The sequence below is a fragment of the Liolophura sinensis genome, chromosome 13 (assembly GCF_032854445.1).
Source record: "Liolophura sinensis isolate JHLJ2023 chromosome 13, CUHK_Ljap_v2, whole genome shotgun sequence".
NCBI lineage: Eukaryota > Metazoa > Mollusca > Polyplacophora > Chitonida > Chitonidae > Liolophura > Liolophura sinensis.
In genome coordinates this window covers 17,744,393-17,769,273 of record NC_088307.1, presented here as the reverse complement: position 1 = coordinate 17,769,273, position 24,881 = coordinate 17,744,393, and the positions used below count along the sequence as shown (strand labels likewise).

Genomic DNA, 24,881 nt, shown 5'->3' with positions numbered 1-24,881 from the left:
CAAATTAGCATAAAATAACTTAGATAATTGGAAATAAACAATTAAAACAATGAAAATGTCCTGCTTCTATGTATTTCATTTCTACTCATTTACGGATGTAGGGCTTAGTCGAGCTGGTTGACTGTTTAGGTTTAATTGGAAAAAACGACGTAATGGAGAATATCTCATTTCATTTACTACAGTGGTCAGTTTCACGGGAACATGAGTCGGAAGTAAACCTCTGGCCCTGGATATGTAAGTGACCAACTTTGCCAAATGTGCCCCACAGCCTCATCACCGGTAATCCAGGGTTTGTATGATGGAATTCGCTTTACAAATGGTGATAGCGAGGGAAGTGAACTTCTGCTGTTTTCCGTCGTTACGATGTCTGACTGGAGTGAACGATTCATCTGGGAATTGTCAGCCCATCAAATAGCGTTATTATCTGTTGATTATTTTCATAAATCCCGGTTACCGGCAATGAATTCATGCGCCTAGAAAAAAAAAACAATTACTGAAATGCCATAGACTATAACTGTCATTGACTGTTGAACAAATTATTTCATCTGTTTGACGAGCGCCTGGGAGGATATCGATTCTGACGCGCATGGGCGACTTCCCGATTCCAGAGCGAAGGGCATGGCGACAGGCAGTTCGCGGTACCACATGGAAAGGTACGAGTCTACTTACGACGAATTTAACGTCCATAGTTGTATTGGGCTGCCAACGACATTTATTATTTATTCGTTGTGGCGTACGCGCCGCTACAGTCGCGGTGAATGAGAGAAAAGACGGGATTATTATACACGGATATATTTATGTCCTCCACTTTTGTTTGAGGCCATTGACGAAATACTGGCGTTTCTCTGAATGGAACATTGTATAAAGAGTTCTAGACACAAAAAATTAATCCTTTCAAGGGTAGGCTACGCATTAGTTTCCATTAACATCTTTGTCAAATTTATACAAACTGATTCAGTGCTTCTTGTGTAAACAGATCCACTGGCCTCTCGAATAAGTAGATGCAGTCTTTCCTTGCGTAGGCCGAGTCATTCATTCATGTGTAGGTAGAACCAGGCTTCCTTTGTCTAGGTAAAGTCAGTCTTAATTTGTGTAAACAGATTAAACCTTTCCTTGCGTAAGTATTCTAAAGTCAGCATTTCCTTAAATCCCAAGCTGAATCAATCCTCCTTTGTGTGAGTGCAGCCGTACTACCGTCGGCAGCTGGCGGTTACTTGTCAGGCCCTACAGCCTTCTTTAAGGATAAATCACAGACAAGAAAAATTAAGGCTAACATAAAGAAAATACCTAAATTACAGTCGCTTTCCCGTGCATGGGAGTCATATAAGATATAAGTATACTCGACAGGTAGGCCTACATAGTAGAAGCATGACCGCATTGGGTTTAACTAAATGTGTAACCAGTAATGGAAAATATCTGCTCTCGGTAGCTTGAGCTTTATTAAAAAATCCGTGGTTCAGAACGAAGAAAAAAATATTGAAAAAACTACTGGCTAAACTTGCTGAGGGATACAGAATGTCAGCTGCTTGCATAATCAATAGGATTTATGGAAAATGAATCCAATGCAAACTTTGAATCGGACTTCGAAGTGGATATAGAATCGGAATCGTGTATATATACGGACACAGAATTGGAATCTGATATAAAATCGGATGTGGGATCATGAATCGTAATCGGTTTTAATTCTCCTGTTAAAATACTGATAAAAGGTTCAAAAATGCCAAACTAAAAATATAGTGAATTACAAAAGAAAGGTTGACATGATGATTGCGTGGAGAACGGTTTTAAAAATCTCTCGCCATACAAGACAGAATAATTGCTAAAACAAGAAACAGCGTCATATTATATAGTGATTTGTGAGAACATATTCACCTAAGAACTGCAAAAGTCTTTTTGCTTCATGTTTTTGTACAAATTTATTAGATTTGATATGGGTACTGATGATTTCATTTTAAAAGTGAGTCATTTTTTCTCTCAAAGAATGGTTGTTAAAAGAAAATAATTCGCACTTCTACACTTACCCTGTAAATTTTTAATGGAAATAATAATATCATTTTCCAAGAACAATGAAAAAGCCCCGACTTTGTATTTCCTTCTAAATGGCTTTGGAAATTGTATTGTCCGGAAATATGTACAACATTCACAATCAAATAGTGAAAATCCTGTCTTTGAGAAACAGCCGCAGTGAAAAAGACCGTGCACATAAAGACAGTCGTTCGTTATAATAAACATTTCGCGGAGAAATTATTTCTGTCTTTGTCCATCCTTTGAGTCGGTTTTTCACGTCATTAGAGTCAGAAATCAATTGTTTGAGTTCATTTATTGTTGATTTTCACTTACAAACAGTTTAACAGTTTTATGGGTGGAGAAAACAGAAGAGCCTGTCGTAAACCACCGACTTTTGGCAAGTTATTGACAAGCTTTCACACTTCTAACATACAGCTACGTACATCATTTTGGTGGAAGACGATTGGTATTCAACGAAAGTTAGACCGCAATCTATACACGGCCCTATATGAACTCTTATCGATCTCTTATTTTCACCAAGGGCCTCATTAACACTTGAGTTATAGCCTGAGAAGCTGCAATGAACATGAATTGGTATGAATAAAACCCAAGGTAATAACCATTTTCGCAAATTATTTTTGTCGTCCTGAGTAAATAGAATTAGACTTTGGTTTGTTTGTGCTTTAGGTTGGGATTTGGTCAGTATTTTATAAAACGTTCACTAAAATCAGATGTCAAATGTGGCGAACTGTAGTCACCAACACGATTTGGTCCTGCACTATCCGCCAACAACAACCGAGATTAACATGCTTTGTGATTCTAAATTCTATTATCTTGTTCGTTTTCCCAGCACTGTTGAAACAGTTTGTGTATTGTGGTAATGGATATATAACCGCAACCGCGGGAAACAGCACGCGCTGGTGACTTCCGGTTCTGTGGCAAGTCCTCTTGGGAATATATGACTTCAGTTCATTCCAGCACGAGGCATGCAGATGAAAGCATGCGTAACAATACAGAGTCTGTGCGTCATGTAACAAGTAGAGCCCATTACAGAACTGAGACACTGAGCATGACTTTACACAGGGGATCGACCCAGGCAGAATTAATATTACTCGCTCCAGTATGACTTGACATAAGACAACCTCTCACCGTCGGGTCGCTAGTCAAATAACCCTTCTTGCGTGTAAAGGCCTTAAGGTACTTCCACTCCCGGTCAATCAAACCCTACCCTCGTGTAAATACTGTAAAAAAAAGTAATAAAATCTTGTGCTATTACCACTGTCGTAACGGATTCCGGCCTTATAAGACAGGAACACAATGGCAGCGTTTACGGTCCACACGACGCTGTACCAGCAAGCTCATTCACTTGGCCAAGCCAATGTCATATTAAAAGTTTGCTTTTTCTGCATGGGGATACTTAGTGAGAGAAGAACGGCGATAAAAAGCTTAATCTCAGAAGGAAAAGCATTAATCTTATCAACGTTTCAAGGCATAATGATCATGAAGTCGTGTAAAATTAAAGGACACGTGCAACTAATTAAATATTTACAATCCCGAATATTTTAAAAGCATTTAGGGTATTATGATACGCCCTTTACGACAGCTGATACACGCGTTTTATCTGTCGACTGCGCAGTCATTCCGAATGAATCGATGCTCCGTGGATGTTACCTCGTGCTACAAAGCAACCCTCGCTGTAGATTATTGGGGAAAAAAAGCTTACGGCGTACAAAATAGGCCTGGTTGCTCGTACAAGAGATCAACTTATCAGTATGGCAAAGTTAGTCCTTGAGACTGGGTACTTAAACCCTAACATTTAATGTATGTTTTGCGGTTCTTTCCATTATTACCAGTAGGGACGTGAAGGTTCTTTCCATCATTACCAGTAGGGACGTGAAGGTTCTTTCCATCATTACCAGTAGGTACGTGAAGGTTCTTTCCATCATTACCAGTAGCGACGTGAAAGTTCTTTCCATGCTTACGAATTTGGACCAACCACTGACCGATGAGGTCGCGTGATCGTATCCAGATATCGCTGAATCTCTTGCGGTTTCATGTCACCAGGTTTGTGAGGTAGTGGCTACCTGTGGTGCGGTGATGCCCCCGAGTGCTCGATTTCATCTACCCATAAAAGCTATATTATAGTATAATATACTTGAACAGGCAAAGAATGACAAATCCGCCTTCACAAGCTGCGACAACTACCGAATGGTCGTGGGTTTCCACCGGGCTATGCTCGGTTTCCTCCCACCATAATGCTGGCCCCCATCGTATAAGTGAAATATTCTTGAGTACGGCGTACAAGGCCAATTAAATAAATAAATAAAATAAATCACAAGCTGCGACGCATGCGCATTTGAAAATGCTCACAATGATGCGTTATTGTTTTTCCTACAACAACAACAACGTCGTCTTCCCGAAGAGCTGCTGGCTTGTCGTCCAAAATCAATACATTAGTACGGTGCTAACTACCAAAAAGTGAAATAAATAAAAGAACACAAATAGAACAAGACCTGGTAAGTATACTTCACATTCACTGATCTCTACCGTGGACAATTTACAATCTCTCGAACGTTTGCTCCAATATTTCTATATACTACCCATTAGCCTTTGTTTGCAGCTTTCTCAAAACCCCATTCGCCAGAGATGGTTTGTGCGAGTACATATTTGTTTACTGTATTCATTGTGATGAGCGTTTGGGGTATATATGTGCTACAACTGAGAATATCTGTAAAAATAATAAAAGACACTTGAAACAGGGATTATTTATGTGGACAGACGCAGTGATGATACATGGCGAGCAGAGCGCATGACAGGTAGAGTGCAAAAATGAGTCAATTCATCCGTGGCAAACAAGGATGCTTGTGAACAATACCCGTGAAGGCCAGGGCATTCAGTACAGGTAACATGCAAAGATGAGTAGGTGGTGTGCTAGGATACATGCGTCACCTCTAATATTGATTCATTCAATCGGGCCGCACCTAAGACTTGTCACATGTGACTAGTGGCGGAAGTCTGGGAAGATTATCCACATAAATTTTTTTCATTGTTAGTTTAAACATACTTTATTTAGATACGGTACAAAGTTAAGCTTTACGCTTATAATTTTTGCTCCGTTTTCAAATAGAAATAACATTGTTAGATGGCGGTTTTACATATTTATTGGGATTAGCAAATTGTTACATGCAGGGTTATGTACACTAAACGAGTAATAGATATGTCTCAACAGAAATATGGGTTATCACGGAGCGGCAAAGAGAAGGATATCATTCAAAAGAATAATGGTACAGATATACAGATATACGTACCACACTCAATTGGATATATAAGTATAGCGCAAATATAAGTATAGCACAAATTTGCATAATTTACGTCTATGTGGTTAATAATAATAATAATAATAATAATAATAATAATAATAATAATAATAATAATAATTCAATATTCATACGTGGACATGCATATATCCAATCCATATATGCTATATTCATATTCACACGTTCATTGGTGTGGTGGGTATAAATGCTTTCTTAAAATGCTCTGTTCTACAGTGTACAGGGGTTAACTGGTTCGGTGATCTTACAGAGTACAGGTTCGGTCTATTGATTTGGGAGGAATGTGGTGTGGTAAAATGCAAATACCTGGGTTGTGAATAATATGATGTAAATTAACCAAACGATGCATATGTCTTATGAAGATGACATGTCTTTATGAAGAGGAAGCAATCCAAACTAGCAAAGTAGTAAGGGTGCTAACCTTCAATCCAATAACTATTCGAATACATTCTTTTTCATGTTTTTTCCAGCCTGTTTATATCATATCCAGTGAGATTGTCCCAAACTACATCTACATATTCTAGACATGGTTTAATAAAGCTCTTGTACATAACAGACAATGACTGCCCGTTCAATATATATTTCAATCCTCTAAGAAGAGATAATTTTTTATTTGCTGCCTGAACAAGGTTCAGCATGATTGTTCCAAGTAGCTTGAGTATTCAAAGTAATGCCAAGATGCTTGTGTGTTTGGCACAACTGGATAGCTGCATTTTCCAATGTCAACTGAGGGCACGATGGCGTTCTCGTATCCAGGTGCGTTCATATTCACACCTGGGTACCCACTGAGCCTTACAGCCTACAGCAAATCTAGGTAATACTTGTTTCCTTTCGCCATGTTCCCGTACGCGACAGCATATGTTGCCATCGTGGGTCCACACAGAGAACACTTTACCCACTTTCTCAAGCTGTAGCACTTTTTTAAACAGTTTGTATCTTGTTGCTGTAAGGTCTTCGTTGATATAGACACTTGCAGTAATTGGTGGGGTCTTTAGGGCCTGGAGTGCTAATATAGACACTTGCGGTATTAGGTGACGTCTTCAGGGCCTAACATACTGATATAGACACTTGCAATATTAGGTAACGTCTTTAGGGCCTGACGTGCTGATACAGACATTTGCGGTTTTAGGTGACGTCTTTAGAGCCTGACGTGCTGATATAGACACTTGCGGTATTAGGTGACGTCTTTAGGGCCTGACGTGCTGATATAGACACTTGCGGCATTAAGTGACGTCTTTATGGCCTGATATAAACGTGCTGATATAAATTCAGCCCGCTTCCGATAAAAAACAAATCTCACTATTATCTAGGCTTTGTTTTCACCTGTGAAGTGGGGCCTTGCAAAGTCAATTTTTGTGAGTGGAACATTCAGGAGTTTTGTGGGTGAAACATTACTGGCAAGAACGTCTTTAGGGCCTGACGTGCTGATACAGACATTTGCGGTTTTAGGTGACGTCTTTAGAGCCTGACGTGCTGATATAGACACTTGCGGTATTAGGTGACGTCTTTAGGGCCTGACGTGCTGATATAGACACTTGCAGCATTAAGTGACGTCTTTAGGGCCTGATATAAACGTGCTGATATAAATTCAGCCCGCTTCCGATAAAAAACAAATCTCACTATTATCTAGGCTTTGTTTTCACCTGTGAAGTGGGGCCTTGCAAAGTCAATTTTTGTGAGTGGAACATTCAGGAGTTTTGTGGGTGAAACATTACTGGCAAGAAGGCAGATTGCATCGTCAGTATGTTAATTTTTAAGAAGTCTTAAGCCAGAAACACGTAGGGACTCTCGTCGGCTGTATTGTTCTGCCTTGTCATGCACAAGTGCATTTTCTTCTTTAAATCTGACAGTTTCGTTTTTACGATGGCTTAATTCAGCGCGCAGGTCTTTCATTTCATTTGTTATTTGGCTCGGTATGCGAAATTGTTCTTCGCTTATTTTGTCCCTATCATCAATTTCATTCATGGTGGTTTTTCGGTCTTTTTTTTTAAATCCTGTCTAATTTTTATGACGTCGGCTAGTGATTTTACGGCTGAGGTAATAGCTTCTTGTATCACTTGAGACTCATTTGCTTTGACAGGTTTTTGCACAGTCTCCTCTAGAAAGGATAGGTCTGTACGGGAACTGGAAAACGGTAAACTGGAAGGAACATTACCTCGCGGACTCTCTGGTTTTATACGCGGTGGCTCGATATCATTACCGGGTTTGCGCTTCCCGTCAGTCTGTTGGGTTGGCTGTAGACCATTGTCAACCATCTGTGTTGATTTACCTGGTCTTCGTTCCGACAACCTTCAGTGTAGATGATCGTAAACCGGCAAAATCCGAAACCCCAAACGTTGATCAATCGGTGACAGCATGCTTACAAACAAATCGGAGCTATGAGAAAAGCTTTACATGATATGACAGATGGGAATACCTGCAACTTTATGAGACCTCAATTACAACCTGCACTTGCCGCCATCTTGAAACCAATATGTTGATTGTTATTTAAGCCATACTCGACAATGTTTACCTATACGATAGAGGTCAATTTTATGGATGAATCATACCGGATAGACCAGCATATACCACCGACCTTTGGCAAGTTACTAACAAACCTTTCCACGTTTTGAACATGACGTACATGACTTTGTAGAAGATACACACATCAAAATGGTGGAAGTCAAGTTCCCCTCGATGATCGTTAGATTGCGCAAATGGCCATACTAGTTTCATCAACCGCTTATTGACACGTTGGGCAATCAAGAATTGAGAGTTGCGGAATGTACAAATTCCATGCCCAAGGCCGGTTTTGAACCCACGTCTTCTGTGTCACAGAGACTGAAAACAACATCGATAAGTTAGTAATTGTTCCTGAGAAAACAGAGTGATTGTGGTTTACTGTTACACACAACGCGTACGGACTTTATCAACGTTTTTGTCAAGCCTGTGCCATTTCTGCGATTTGTGTTGTGTCCATGACAACTTCCACAACAAGAACTCTACGTAGACAGGCGCAGGATTCGAATCCATAGCAGGATCGGAGGGTGAGTGGGTTACTTTATCTGCGCACATCAGCTTTTGTGGCGTATATAGAGAGTGACTCAGATGGGGGGGATTTGTTTACTTCGGCCCTTCGTGTGTTGAATCTAAAAAGACGCGAAATGGTTTTTCAAAAGTATCATTTTTTACAATGAGGATAAAACTATTGCTATACAAGCAGAAACTACGTCAACCAATTGCGTTGAAGAATTTGAGAAACATTCTGGCGAACGAGTCACGCTTTTTTGTTTCTCTTATTGTATAATCGGGTAACGGTCGAAACGGGATGATACTTCTTCGCTCCATGCTTCGAAATGACATCGTCGTTCTTTTCCACACGCTATCGTTATTTGCTGCTAATGTAGAAGAGGACATCATTTCATCCGAAGCACAATTATTATTTTGTGAGAAAAAAATCTCTATTTAATTTCAATATCTTAAATAAAGATTGACAAAAAGATAATGAACAAAGTAAACCACAACGATCCGGGTTATCAAAATGTAATTCGAATTTGACGAAAAAATCGATTAGGAATTAAAAGAAAACATTGAAGAAGCCTTATAAGGCCGATATAATCGCTTTAAGCTTCTCTCATATAGATTTTGGCACGAATGAAACAAAATCTTACTTTATTGTCGCTTTTTGTCACGAATAGACCACAGTAGTTTTGCACCCAGTCTGTTGTACATCGCGGTCATGTAATGGAGCGTTCCACCAGAGACAGCGTGCGTTCCAGCTCACTTAAGCTGTGACTTTTACGATCGTGTTCAGCAAAGTTACGACCTGGCCTCATTGATTGACAATACACTTAATGGTTTTATTTACCGATTTTCTTAGCTGAGTAACATCGCCTTTTAGGACCATCAGGCTTTTTATGACTTCTTCACGAAGTGACCATTTAGTAACAAGATTCCACTAGGAGGCGCTTGCACGCAAGGAAGGAAAGACGAAATACAATACGAGGGCGTATTTGTAAGGAAACTCGTGCCTTGCTGATTTGTCCAGAAAACGTCATTGGTGTAAAATTTATCCTGGACGATATAGGAGAAAATGTGAAGAACACCTATCCGTCAGAACAAAATCATAAGAAGGAAGGATTGCTACCAGTAGTGATTAGTAGACTAAAAATTCGTAGACAGAGTCTCCGTATGTGCGAAAGGTAGAAAATAGAATAATTTTGCCTTTAATCACATTTTCTGTCCACCACTCAATACGGGTTCAAATCGTGCAAATTAAACTCCACAGAAAAAAATTTAAAACGCATAAATAAATGGATTTAACGAGCTCATATCCTTGTTTCAAACATTAACATTTCATACAACATTTGGAGGGAGTGTCATTATGAAGACTTGCCACATTGCATGGATTTCTACCTATAAATAACATTTTCATGGCGATTTTACTGCGAGAGAAAGATATTTACCTTCTCACATAGAGAAACCTGTTGTTCAAAAATAACCCGAACTGAAAAAAGGCATCACCAGATAAACGAGGGTAAACTATATATGTGTGAATTTTATTCTTAACTTTTGTATTTTTACGCGGAATCAAACCCCCCATCAAATAGTTTAAGCAACTATAATCAGATTGGCTGATATTCGTAATCAGATTATAGGTATACATTAGATTATCCTGTGTAATATCTTTTCCCAAGAAAACCAGTATCTCTCACACCCGTACTTGAAACAAAGAAACTATGTGACGTGCGAGCAAGCCGAGGCTGATATGGGCATTGATTTGTACAATCTACGATTGCAATTTTAACGCATCACGAAAATTGTCTGAAAAAGTAAAATCAAGCAAAGGTATTTACAACGAAGGAGTCCTTAGAGTGCACATACGTATAACGTGCCTCCTTGTTGAAGGACGGATTTCTCACCTCTCCTTTCTCTGGTGCTGCTTCACAACTTACCGAAGGCAAATAAGCTGCCCTACCCGAACCATTATACTGATACGGGTCAACCAGTCGTTGCACTATCCCCTTACAGGATGCATCAAAAGGAGCCATAACACAAAGATAATGTTTCTTTGCCAAAAGAAAAAAATGACGTCTCGGAATCTTTTGTTATAAAATTTTCATTTTGATACCTGTTAAGTCATCCCTCTATATTATGCATATTTTCCGTCAACGGTCAGACTTTTTCAGAAATTACGTTATCGTTGATCATGCTTGGAACTCGGTGAACACCCAGAAGTGCCCCGAGCCCAGTGAACCCTGTCGTTACAGTGTGGGCAAGGTGACGTGTACACAGATACTGCATGGCTTTTCGGGCCAGCTTAGCGTCCACTCTGCGCAACTACACCAGCCCCCATTCGGTCTGTTACCCGCACCACCGACCCTATTCGGCCAGGTCCGTTGCGTCTGTCCACCTCAGAGTTTTATTCAAGCAGGGATCATCGTCGACGTCATTACTGCCACCTACTTAATTCCCGGACAGGCCGCTGGGACCTTAAGAAAACTACTTTGAAGCCGTTTTACCACCCATAGTGAAAGTTGAAAAATTTATTTGTACTGTAATATGTTATTACACATGATAATCTGCACATTAAGAAATAAAACTAAAGCGTTAGATGTATCTTTTAATGCTGATCGACAAGCGAGGAAGCTACAACTTCCTCTTTTACGGTCTTAGGTGTGACCCGACCCATGACTGACCTTGGATCTACCACCCCAAAAGCGGACGCTCCACAAATTGAGCATCGGGTCGGTCGACAGCTCACGAGGTAAAAGCCCCTGTGTCGACCTGTCTATAGTGTAGACCTACATCCGCTATTGTGTAGGCCTGTAGGAGAACTATTATTTGTACGCAAATCAGTAGGAGCACCAGCTAGCCTATGCTGATACATTGATCAGTGAACCCTACGTTACTAGTGATGTCGACTGCTGGTAATTTTATAGAAGGGTTTTGCCATGTTCGCCATGATTGAATCCAATTCACAATGGTGGCATGTTATCACTAATCGCCCTGTTCCGACTCTCTCCAAGGACGACCAATGTCTGGAGCACATGTCACTGGGGGCCCATATTTCGTGACGGTAAATACGAGACTGATAATGGCTGCTAGTCACGTGATAGATCACGTGAGAGGATCAGTTTCCATTATCGACTACAGTTAACAGTAAAACCTCTCGATTCACTGACGAGCCGCTGAGGAGTGTTCTCTGGATTTATTGTCCTCTCGCCGGCGAAATTAATTGTCCACAGTCCAAATGGACAGCGTCTGACCATAGCTTAGCCCCGTTCAGGAAGATTCCACGACCAGAATCAGGCCAATATGAGTCTGCGCCATTTCCTGAGATAGAAGTGTTTCTGGGGAGTTTATGTGGCTCATATACTGGCATCTTTCTGCCGGCCATTTCGTCTTTCCAGAAAATTACGGGAAAAGTTACAATATTGAATTTCTCCCCCTTTTTTTTGCTTCGCATTGTACTTTGTGTTTCTTCCTTTGGCGAATTGGCATTCCGAGCTATTACCACATGAGCACAGGTGGTGAGATGCTCAGTCAAGTGGTCTTTTTTTGTGAAGTGGGTTAACTAAACAAATAAATAAACTAACAAGCAAACGAAACTACAGCGGCCTACATGTTAAATTCCCACCATGTTTGACATTTACATGCATTTGGGCATATACGTGAAAATTAAAAAGCTTGTTAAATCTAAGTGTAATGAAACACAACTGCACGTGTATCAGCGTACCGACATTTTTCAGCGTTAAAAGTTTAAGTCTTGTCACTGTTCCTGGAGCCTTCGTGAAAGTAACTTAACACCAATAGGGCCTATGGTGTACATATCTGCACGTCACCTGTGGGAAAGTTCGTCAATAACTTCCCAAAAGCCGCTGGTTTGACATGGGAACTCCGTTTTCCAAAAAGTAAAACTGACCGCCTTCGTACAAAGTAAAAAAATTCTCGAGTTAGTCGTCAAACAAAACACAAGCAACTGAGTTAAAAGTTTTAACACAGTTTACAGATAAATAACGTACATAGAAGCGTCCATTGTGCACATTATATGCGATTGTTTTCAAAGAGTACATAAAGCCGCCCACAAATAGAACCAAATTATGGTTTAATTGCCTTGTTTGTTGCTCTGCAAAGCTCCAAGCAGTTTTTGGTGCTCGGTGATTTATTATATGTGCCGAATAAGACAACATATTAACTGACAAAAAAAAGTCCTGGGGTTTCAAAACAAATAACCATCCATAACGTCAGTTGTGAATGTGATGATTAATGAAGATAATTTCCACAATGAAGGCCAGAATCATTGGAGGATTTATGTCATCATAATGTGGTATTTAAACTTGACGACACCATTAACAGCCTGATTTCTGATCACTGGGTGTTTGTTCTAAGGCTTTAAGGGTGTTTTGTTTGGAAAAATTTTAACTCTGCCGTTTTTTATACATGGAACATCAGCCTATTGAAGCTTTAATCAGTGATAAAATTATTCTTCTGAAACCCTTGTTAATTTTTTCACTTGTTATTTTCCACTGAGAAACACCGCTAGTAATAAATGTCGATAGGAATTAAGTTAGTCACATTTGACCGTATCCAGAAATTTTAATTTCAACGTGTTTTGTCATTTTTCTTTCCGCTGATGAAAATACGATTTGCGTTGAAGTGAGATGACGAATGAAAAGCAATCGACGTATCCTTATAAAATATATAAAAAATATCATTGAATATAATGAATAATTAATTAACATTATCAACAAAGCCATCCCATGGTCATCGAGACCCTGAATTCTCGGCTCTGACATTTATAATCTGATTGAGTGAGGTGTGTTGTGCACTTAAAATATCTAGTTCTCCTGTAATGTATGAAGGGCCACCGTGACACAAATCCCCTACCCACAGCGCCCTATATAAGTGCTGTCTATTGCTTTTTTTCACCAATGTCCTGACGACCATTTTGATTGTCCGGAAGAGAAGGGAAATGTAAAAAGGTGGTTAGCTTTTCCGGACTTTGATTTGCCTGATTGGCCCCCGAAATGATTTTAAACCTTCGGTTCCGTTAAACCAATCTATGCTCAGTCGACCATCATAAACAGAGTTGCAAAATTTATCGTCAAATATCGTTACGGGCATTTGTGTCAGTTTCATTAGGATGTGGATTGGTTTTACGTTATTCATCAAAAGTTATTCATCACCACAAATGTTATGCGCATTTATCAATCCAGTACAAGAATTTTTTTCTGCAATTATTCAGTTTCATTACCATACCAGAAATCTTTTGCGCCTTTCGCCAAATCCATAGGCAACTTTGCAACATTTGCAACATTTGCAAAGTTCATTACCAGAAATTTAGTTAGTTCCATAAGCGAAGTAAGTGTTGGTAATTTCTCAATACCAGGAGCAGTTGTGCGTGTTTTGTCACGTCCATTAAGTGTCATCATTTTATTATGGCCTTATTACACATGTACATATGAACACATTGTTGACGAGATTTTACGAGATCTAGCCAACATAAGAAATGGTGGCAAAGGAATTGGCCTATATCAGATTTCACACAAAGTGTAATTTTATCAGACTACACAGAATAATTCCTTCAGAATATGCTTGAATAAACACTTTGCAAACATCCAAAAAGATAAAAGAATTACAGCATTTGTGTTTGACGCATTCATGAATTTTTCACTTATACGACGGCGGTCACGGTTAGGCGTGAAAGATACCGGAGTATCTGGATTTAATCGCAATTCTCCAGGTGCCCTGACAAAACCTCCTGACATAAAGCCTCAACCTAACCTTTTCACGCATACTGGACTATTTCTGTTTATTGGAAATATCGACCACATTACTACATGTATGTAAGTATCTCACATGTTAACTATAATAAACACAACAAAACTTAACAGGAATGTTTTTAAAAAGGAAACACTTATTTAGTGTGATCATTCTTACGCAAAAGAATAGGGCTGTGTATACAATTCTCTTGTTGAACAAAAGACGACTAAAGATGTCGGAGGGAGCTGTCAGGATATACCGAGGTGACGAAGGTGCCGAGCTAAAGTAAATCGATCAGAAAAACAAAATTTGCACTGCGTCGAATAGAGGAATTAAGGGGAGAATCGGAAATTGACCTGGGCAAGGTCTGGTGAACGCCACTTTGTCACGTCGCTATTCAGCTCTGTGGGTAACGTATCACATCGGAGTTAAACAACCAGCGGTGCCCAGCCTACGGAGATTGTGAATACTTATCAAGCTGAACACCTCTCTCTGGAGCACTGGCTGTAACGCAGCTCTGGACGACCTCAGCTGGTGCGGCGCTGACACGACCGAGTCATCAATCAAGATTATATCGGAAAAAGAGACAATAAAAACTTTTAGCGCCATTACATTACACAAATGGTTCAGACGTCACTTCTATCTGTCCCCCTCAGCTGTGAGACAACGGCCGTTATAGTGCCAGGGTCCAATTGTCTCAACCTCAACATCATGTCACATCCACAGGGAATGTTGTAGACGCGCTTATATACAACTGTCAGCTGTTGCTTAGAAATTACACCACAAGGTCAGTCACAAGACCATTTTACAATTGACGTTCCAAACATAATTGCCCAAGATAATTAAGAAACCAATTACGTTTTAAGACATGAGGTCGATGTACCCAAAAATCTACAGCAGAAGCTCAGAGCATCAATGGCTTCAAAGAGACAGAATATGTTCCTTGATGAACAAGACAACAATCGGGTGTAGACTACACAGTGACTAACTGACTGATTGGTTCTCGAAGGTTAGGTTCCATTGATAAAACTGACATTAGCTGGATTCGATCCGTTGACCCTCATTGGTGAATAACTACTGTTTAGACTAGTTTCATGTATACAGAAATGCCCCCTTGACCTAACTCGATATCATTGGGATAAGTAAAATCGCCTGGGGATGTCTAGAGGCGGTTTCTTTTAGCTTCAGTGATTCAGTTGGAGCAAGCCTTGGAAAAATCTCGGTTTGAACTCATCAAGCTGTTTATCGTCTGTTATTAATACGTGAACTCGAGGCCATTAAAGATATTGCATTTCGGGTGAAAACCGCATTTCTTGTTGGCGAGAGTGGATTAGATGAGGAAGGTCGAGGACACAGTAATGCCTAAATGGTTTAAACACCAGTCCTTGAACGGTGGTGACAATATCCTAGCAACTTCAAAGGATTCCTGATCATTTATACAAGGCATGTCTAATATCTGCCGGAAGCAAGTAGCTTAACTAGAAAATACGGATTTGTCTATTTCCGAAAATCGGCATGCCGTTTAAAGCCATCCCAACCCCTACAACGAGCAGCATACCGTTGAAATGTAGCATGCCACATAGTACGAGGCTGTACAGTCATAGGAATGCGACCGCCGAAACTCGGGGACATGAGGATTAAGTGAGGCGGATTAAGAAGAGACTGTTAGTGATAAATATCATTCCTCTTAATGTGGTTATTTGAGGTTGACTGTCAGAGCGGATATTGCAGTCTGTATGTAGAAATACAGCTGGATTTGAAGATAATGGGGCAAGGTCATTTCTTCTCGATTGGGTAAAGTAACTCTGTAGTAAATATATAGCATTCCTGTTCCTTTTGTGTATATGTACACAAAGGAGCAAAATGGTTGGCCCTGGAATATTATAAGTCGCCTTCTACCGTTATACAAAAGGGAGATTGCTGCAGCCACGGATGTAGCATAGCCACTATAAACGTCTCTGCTACATCACATACGCGGCATAAATTGTAAAGCGACAAGGCCATACACTATATTCAATTTGGTGGCCAATATTTCGAAAATTCAGTACATTTCATTGTTAAGCAATTAGGCGGGTGCACTAGATTTAACCTAAAATTTTGCATGGCTAAATGATAAGCAATAAGCTTGCCTTTACATACAAACGTGAAGGATCGACAATGTTTGGAGCATATACATACAGCTCATTTCCTTTCCTAAAAGCCTTCCTTTTTCATTGTAAAGATGTCGCTTTTAAGGTACATGTTTTAAATATTTAAACAAGACGACAGTTCAATAGAAAGGCTTTTGAAGGGTTTCTCTGCAACAACACACTTTCCTCAGCAAGCCTACATGTTTTGATCACAAAGAAGAAAAACAGCAACAAAAGGAGCAGCGTTTTTTTTTTTTTTGTTTTTTTTTGGCTAATATCAGATATCTTCTTCCCCACACAGCCATCGCATATGTCGACGCACGCCAAAAAGCTTATGCCGTTCGTTTTTTTTTCCCCTGCTTTCGTTGTTTCATAACAGACGGCTCAGGTGGTAGAGAGCTTGACATTAAGCTATACTGAATGCGTATCCCTAAACGCAGCTCGCGGCAGCAGTCCTTAAGGGTACCATTTATCGTTGCTTTAAGCGCCTTATACTCTGGTTTGAAGAAAAATCTTCTTGTGACAAGAAAACAAGACAGCATCGACTGGCTCGACCAATAGCCACAGCTTGGGAATGAAAGTTCACATATCTGGGGCATAAGCGTTACAACAGCACTGATGTCATTACCTTTCTTCCCCACACTTTCAAATGCCCTCTCCCCTCACACCCACTCTTCTCTCCCCTCTCTTTTTCTCTCCCCCCCCCCCGCCTCTCTCTCTCTCTCCCAGGGTGTCAGTCTGCATCAGCCTTTAAAGTTCTACATTTAGCTATCCGTCTTCTGTCTGTTGTAAATTACTTCTTAAGTCACCCTGCATAAATCCAACGGCATAATCAAAAATAACTGCCGGAAATTTCTGACATACTTGACAAGTGTGCTAATCTTATGGGAGCCGCTTTACATCGAGGAAAGCTAATTCAACCTTGACAGTTGTCTGTCACGAACCACGATGAAAATCCCGGTAGGTACGGCTCATAATTACTGTTGCAATGTTTGATGTTTCTCCAGGGTTTAGCACGATGACAACATCACGGCACTTAGAAACCAGATGTTCGCAGAAGACAATCGCACAAGCCGAGAAATTGTCTCTGGATACATTCACCAAGGAGCTTTTATTCATACTTTGCAATCGCCAAGAGAAAAAAGCAAACACGCTGTGATGTAAGTGCTATTTTGTATGAGTCATTATGCAACAAAATCCCTACACAATAACAAATCAGAAATGTGCTTCTACCGTCGGAGCCTTGCACTGATCTCCAAGGCCACAATGTAAAAATATTCTTTGAACTAGAAATGTTCAAAGAAATGTTCAAACCATATCACTTAAAGAACATTATATCTCTATTAAAGCAATAGACAACAAAAGAATTTAGAGAGTATACTTACTGGTCATCGAGAACGAATAGAATACGATCATCATCAAGTTACAAAATATATTCATTCGCCCGGGCTTTGCCCAGCTTCCTCCCACCATAATGGAACCGTCGTTGTATAAGTGAAATATTCTTCAGTACAGCGCAAAACACCAAATCAAATAAATGAAACCAAATCAAAACATATTCAGGCACTCATGTTTGTCTTGCTGTCTTTTTGTCAAATTACATTGTTCCGAATTCATATCTTCTTAACACTAGCTCAAGCCCATTGTTTCCAGCCCAGAGTGTGTGGATCCAACCCAGTTGATAGTCAAGAGGCACAGTAGAGTTCCGGTCCATCGACGATAACCCGCTCACACAATGGCGCCTTTCATAAGCATCTAATACTTGCATTACGGTCGAATTTGACTCGCTTTTGGTATGCGTTTGTTTGAAATCGTGAACATCATCCATACGATTCAACTTTTTCCATATCCTGTTTGGGATGGTTCCGGAGAATTCTAAATCATGAAATGAACTACTGTCCAGCATTGGTCATCACTGTCTAACCCTAACTTGATTATCCTAGATGGGGTAAACTGACAAGAGGCCGTATTTCACCGGTTACGTGTGACCATTTGCCAATTATCACACTGTGTCGCTGCTCTGGTTTTACTCTCTTTTAAAGCTTAAGTCTAAGATTTATGTCGTTTATTATGTTACTAGCTTAACACCAATGAATTGATGCAACGTCAGGCTTATGTTGAACACATTCGTGCCATACGTTTCCGGTAAGTCTTTTTACCATTGGTGAGATCTACTGTATTACACACGCGAGAAACAACTGTACGATATATAAGTACAGAGTCTGTATCTGAGCGAGTATAGCGGTAACTCTGGAAACGATGTTCTTGATGAGGGACGGTATTGTCTGGCATCATTGTCGTGCGCTGTCGCCACGAAGACGGCTGCAATATTGCCGGCGAGGTATCAAACCATAATCACGAATTCATTTATTGACACACACTCACAAACACAGTCAAACTGAGTAGTGGCCACCTACCCGGAAATGTTTATTTAATTCCTATGATTCCCAATCTTGCGCTAAATAAAGCCATGCCATGTAGTGATGTAACTGAGGGCAAATGACTATGATATACTAGTACCCCAAAGAATGTGAAGAAGCGAAATGTAATCGGTTAGGGATTGAGGCGACTTGACATTTTTTCGAGTCTAGCTGTAATGGTAGCCGTGGTTGACTATGCTATAAAATCCCTGAAAGGAACAAACTAAACATACGTTGAATTCCTACAAGAAATTCACAAGATTTTGTTGTCAGATAGGTGTGGAATCGACTTTAAGCAAGGCTATGCCTGTGCTGTTTGGAATATATGCGTCGAAACAGACATTCGTGTCCCAGTCGTCAACGATTACGGACATTCCAGGACAATAATCGCTAGGTCAATTCCCAAACCGACACATAGCACAAACCACCAAAGGACCGAGAAAGAATATAAAGTACGAAATTAGGACGAAATTATGTAAAGAGAAAAGCAGTCTACAGTTTTCAATGATCTTGGAAAGACGTAAGGTATGTTCTGGGCGATTTAATGAAATCAGTATTCAAATCGTGTACCATGCTAGAATATCAGGTGTCGATAACAAAATATGTATCTCAGGGACGCTTTGATTGCAGCTGTTCATATATCCAATGTGGGGATATAATTAAACACGGTGAATACACGTGTAATTGTTAGTCCCTAGTCCCCAGTCCCTTGTTAAGTTGAATTGGACACAATCCTGAAACAGAGCCTCAGAGATTCTGAACTCTCTGTCCATTTTACTCACAAAAAAAAATACCCATTGTTAAACTTAAGAAACTTGGAGTGAAGGTGTTTGATGGGATAACCTTGACACACTAGTTTTTACAGGTATAACATGTGAATATAAGCGTCATGCCCGTTCCAAGTCGATAATCGCAAGATCCATTTCCAAAACAACGTTTAACACTAGCTCCCAAAGACAAAGGTATGTAAAAAATTATACAAATAGGAAATAAAGCCGGTAACACACAAGAAAGAAGCGGTCATCAGTTTTCAGTGATGCCGGGCAGATAGTGGATATTCCAAGCATGCATTCCATATCAAAGTTCAACCCCTAAAGTAAGTCAAGCCTAGGCTGTGAAATCTGCTGCTCATTCCTGTGCGGTTTTGATGACGTCTTGTGGGCAAACTGGTGACGGAAATAATTTATGCATTGGAATGGTCATTCCAGCTTGGACCCATGTCACCATTGCATGGGATATATACATATGTATACACCCTTGTGATCGGAGTCATGTCTATACTACCAGAGACCAAAACAAAGGGCTAAAAGCTATATAATCTTGCTGTCCGAAATATGTAACTTCAGCTGCCCTATAACCGTAAGACATTCACACACATTTGATTGTCGGGAATCTATTTACCCGTCTTATACACGGAGCTATGCTTGTCTCTACCACCAGGAAATACAAGGGCTTCCTTCCCCAAGAAGCACATGCACGAGATTATGACTCATGAGTTACGAATATGTTGACGGAATTCAGCACCGTTAGGCTATTATCATGCTGTGTTGACGTAGTTACACAATGTGATGCCAAAATACAGGAAGACCATACATAGAACACTCTTAACTTGATGTTCGATTTCAATACCACAGCACCCAGAAAACGGCGACTGACAGAGTGACGTGGGATATATATTAAGGGAAAGCTCTATGACAGATAAAGAATGGAATACATGTACAAGGGAGCGAAAAGCCGTGATTTGATTTGTGTGCTTTGGTTTGCTTTCGATTTAACATCTGTACCAGCACAGTGTCTTCTTGCCGTTTATATATAGTGCTGCCTTAACGCAAAACCATGCCAAAGACATCATGGTGTCTTGGTTTGGAACGATGCTTAGAGATTGCCAACATCACATAATCTCAGGCATGGCTGCTCCGACTTGAATCTGGGGCTACCGGCTTACGAGGCGTTTGCTCTGACATCTCGGCCATAGCGGTGCACTTTGTGTTATTGTTTTCGTGTTACTGTTTCTGAAGTGTAATAAAAACTTAGCATTTGGAAAATTCTACACCAGTGAAGTTTAACATATTGTAATTAAATTGCTCTACATCCCCTACATAGCTCTACGTAGAAGGGGATGCAGTATTTAAGCATTTACATGAACAGTTAGAATAAAACCCAAACTGGGGGAATCTTGAGCAGTGTCTTATCTAAGTCCAGTGGTCTTATACAGGATCGGGCCAGGCTTCACATGGCATCCGAATACATGCACGCGAAGGTAGTCGCCTTCATATGCCGAGGGATAACAATTCTCGTCTCCCCTCCCAGATGCTTCATACTCTCTCACCCACCAGTTTTTAAAAAGCTATGTTTTAACAGCGAGTGGTGTTTGGCGTTCCGTGCAGGAGCAATTAACTTAAGACTACAGAATGACCCCCAATGCAACCATGCATTCACGATGCAATCCGGCTCGATGACAGCCGTACGGATTAACGGGAAAGCGATGCTGGTTAATAGATAACCTACAAAACAGGACCATTGTCCCGTTATTGACTGATGTCCGTTAATGTCAATATTAAACCGCACACTATCCCTAGGTCCTGACTGACAATGTGTCACTTCAGGCACAGTCTGGAGATCATACCAGCTTATTAACGCCCGGTATAACATAGCTAGACGGCGTTATTTTTAAAACAGTATGGCCTATGGCCATCGACTGGAATGATACGTTCGTCTTCAATGACTTGCCAAAGGCCTGTCTTCATTCCGAGCATTTCGGTTTCTTCCACGAAGTTTAAGACACTGGCCAATGTCGTATAAAAGGGAAATATTGTTGAACGATGGTCTTAACTTACAAATGGATCAAATGGACAGATTGGAATTGTGAAGAGCGAAGAGTGAACACTACGAATTTTATACAACATATACACACATCACTATATTTTAAACAAGCCAGAATGACCGACAAATGTGTGATCACAAGCTGCGACGCCAGCATACGCGTTTCAAAATTCACCTGCGATCAAGAACAAGAAGAATGCCATTCTAACAACAACAACAACACCCCCATTCTCGAATAAAGCTGCTCGTCACAGCTAAAAATGTCAGCTCACTGTTTTGTCAAAGTCATTCAAAACCAAATTATATTAAAACACCATTTGTGGTTTCGTGTATTAGTGAGAGAAGAAATCATCTATTTGGAAGCAGAGTAATAAATTCCTTCACATTAGGCTAGTACCATTAACAACCTATTACAGATTTCATTCACCAAACACCAATATATAGATCCTTTAAATTCCAACACCACACTGTTCACAAGTACAATCTCAATATTTTTGTCATTATATACATGCTGCCAAATAATTCACCATTTTAACTACCTTCAGCATAACAATAGCCTGCTTCTATCCGAAGAAAGCAGTACTCGCTTGATGAATCTTGCGCATGCGCGGTATCTCATCACTATGCTTGGTGTATGTGGGCAAAGATTGTTATCTTCAGAAACTATGATCACACTCCTTTCCACTGTATTCATTTAGGCCCCATTTAGGCCCCGTTGAAGGCTCTACTAAAGACTCCAATTCGGAAGAGCTTTTCAACAGTGAAGAAAAAACGGCGAAAATGTGTTCAATAACATGTCGCTGACAGGGAATTACGGGACATCAACTTCCATCCAATAAGATGTAACTTGCTGCGCGGGTTTGGTCAGCAGTCCCATCTTACTTCAGTTTTTAAAAAAATCCGTATGTTCAAAGGCACGCTTTAGGGACACCGTTTTTCTTATTCAGAAATACAAAATTGTACAACTTATGGGTTCACAGCTGGTAAAAGTGGGATTCAAAAACCCAGAAACCATTGGAGGTGGACCGCCTATGGAGGCACACCCTTTCGATCATCGGTCATTCGTGAGAAATATATCAGATGGAAATGTTGGAGTAATTTTTCCGGTTATTTGACGCTTTGTCGACCGTCCCCTTGACCCCGCAACCAAAGACGGCCAAGAGCGTCGTCTGAACTTTCAGGCACTGTTCCCTTTGCTTTGTCAAAGTACCTGTGTGTCAGCCCTGTAAACATATGGCCACTGTACCGCCGTGTCTTAAACTGATACCTCAGATAAGCGTCCACAAATGCCTGGCCCAATATATGAACCGCAAAGTACCACGTTTTTCTGGAAGGATTTAGTCACGTTGTAGATTCGTGCTTTCGACCAACAGCCAAGAGGCCTGGGCCGTTCTCTGAACCTTCAGGCACCCCTGCCAATTGCCTTAACGATGTATGCATGTATCCTGTAAGGATATCGTCAGTTTGTAACCCCATGCCTCATGCCCACAGCCATGAGGCCTCAACTGCCTGGACCGCCCTTGGAGCCTGCAGGTACCGTGACATCGGACGACAGAGGCCCTCTATAGCTTATGCATTCAGTCACACCACAGTAGCAATACATAGTAGAAGCTAGTATTTCATCGGAATTCCATACGCAGGAATGTATCCCGAAATGAAACATCTCTAGCTGTCACAAACGTGCCTAATAACCAATTCCTGAAGTCAATGTATATATAAATTTTTAAGCAATATGTTCCGAACTATATGAAATCCCATCTTTCACTATAGATAAGGTATAAGGGATATTTCAATTCTGAACGCATTCTGTATAACACTTCTCCTTGATGGGTTTTCCAGCATTTGCACAAAATGTACCTTTTGTTCACATTGAAGAGGAGAAATCGCATGCACAAATTAACATCAAAACTTGTCGAGAACTCATCGATTTTTATGTATAGACAACGAGTCAACAGATAATTTTGTTTAATACACTATATAAATGTACTTTTTTTTTACTTTGAATCGAATTGCAGTGAGAGACTATAACTCTACGACTTGATATACATCTACGACTTATTCCATTCTACGATTTATAATATGTGACAATTTACGAAAACAATTGGCATCAAAGGCTAATAGTAAACGTAATCACGACGAGGGTAAGATCGAGGTGACATATTTGGCTATACGAAATCTTCACATCGGTGCGTATGTTACCCCACATTAAACTGAACAATGCACCGGTGAGAAGAAGTAAGACAATGACAGAGGGTGAGAAAGATAGAGAGTTTCACGATTTGGCGTTTTCCAATCAGTTTAGATGCAAAATTTTCATGTTCACTGTTATCTAGGTCTCCTGGATGCATGTAGTATGAATACGAGATATTAAATACTCAGTGCAAGATGCATGTATAATGATTTATTAAGACAATACCGGTATTCGATACTTTCGTGTCAACGCTATGCATAACTGAAGTATTCAGTACGTATGGGCGACATGAGATATTCAGTTCTAAATACTTCATACCCCCCAAAACTGAAAGAAAAAATACAACCCACAGAATTAAAACCGAAGAGAAAACAAAGGATGAAACTGACCTTAAGTGTAGAACCACAAAAGTTCCTGTATGGTTGCTTTGATATTTGTCCCGGTGCTCGCTTTCGAGTAAGAAGTAAGTGCTTATGAATGCACGGTTGTCCTAGTCTCAAATGTTTCCAGCCACTCTTCCGTTATTCACGCACTGGTATGATCGCGGCCTGGCGCAGCACTAAATGACTTCGCTCCCCTTGTCTGTCCCCTACGCTTTCTCTCTCTCACCCGCTCTCTCTATGTCCTTGGATCTCTCAGTCACTGTCAAGTGAAATCCCGCCCCACACGTCTAAAGGCTCGCTTGGCTTGTTAGCAATGCTTCCACGTAGCAACTTCCAGTTACCTATATTGGCACCAGTTATACCATGACGTGATCGGCACGCGGTCTCTGCCCACACGCTATTTCCCGCACACTGCGAAGCTCTGGCCGGCCGAAACACACCTCCCGATACCTGTATGCAAATTAGTTACTCCTTTAGGCTTTAGCGCGCAAGCGCGGTCAATAAACCGATGGTAGCAATATACATATATATATATAATGGTAAATATCGGTGTGTATATGTACACTCTACTATATAACAGCCTGTTAGTTTATGGCTGGGTGCCGGTTTTTTTCCACCAGAAGAGCATTGCAAAGCCACGCCATTGCGGGCCTATCGACTCACTGGGCAATGGCTACAAAGCTTGTGAAGTTCCGTGATCAGATTCCTCCCATGAGAATTGTTTGCGTTTGCTTGAGTCGGTGTTTCCAGAAGCCGCGGGCGGAAATTCTCCTCCCTTAATAAAAAGCCACACACTCTCTCCTGTCATACGTGAAAGTGTTGGCGTACTGCAAAGCTATAGGTAAACG

The 24,881-nt window shown here is 40.5% G+C and overlaps 1 protein-coding gene across 2 annotated transcripts in view; it reads right to left on the bottom strand.

Moving 5' to 3' along the window:
• The window catches only part of LOC135480687 (uncharacterized), a 79,852-nt gene extending 55,459 nt beyond the window's left edge, over nucleotides 1-24,393 (bottom strand). For both annotated transcript variants that reach the window (XM_064760588.1, XM_064760591.1), the window contains exon 1: nucleotides 24,040-24,393. The gene's annotated coding sequence lies outside the window, so the exon portion shown is untranslated. The remainder of the gene's footprint in view (nucleotides 1-24,039) is intronic.
• Nucleotides 24,394-24,881: the final 488 nt, after the last annotated feature.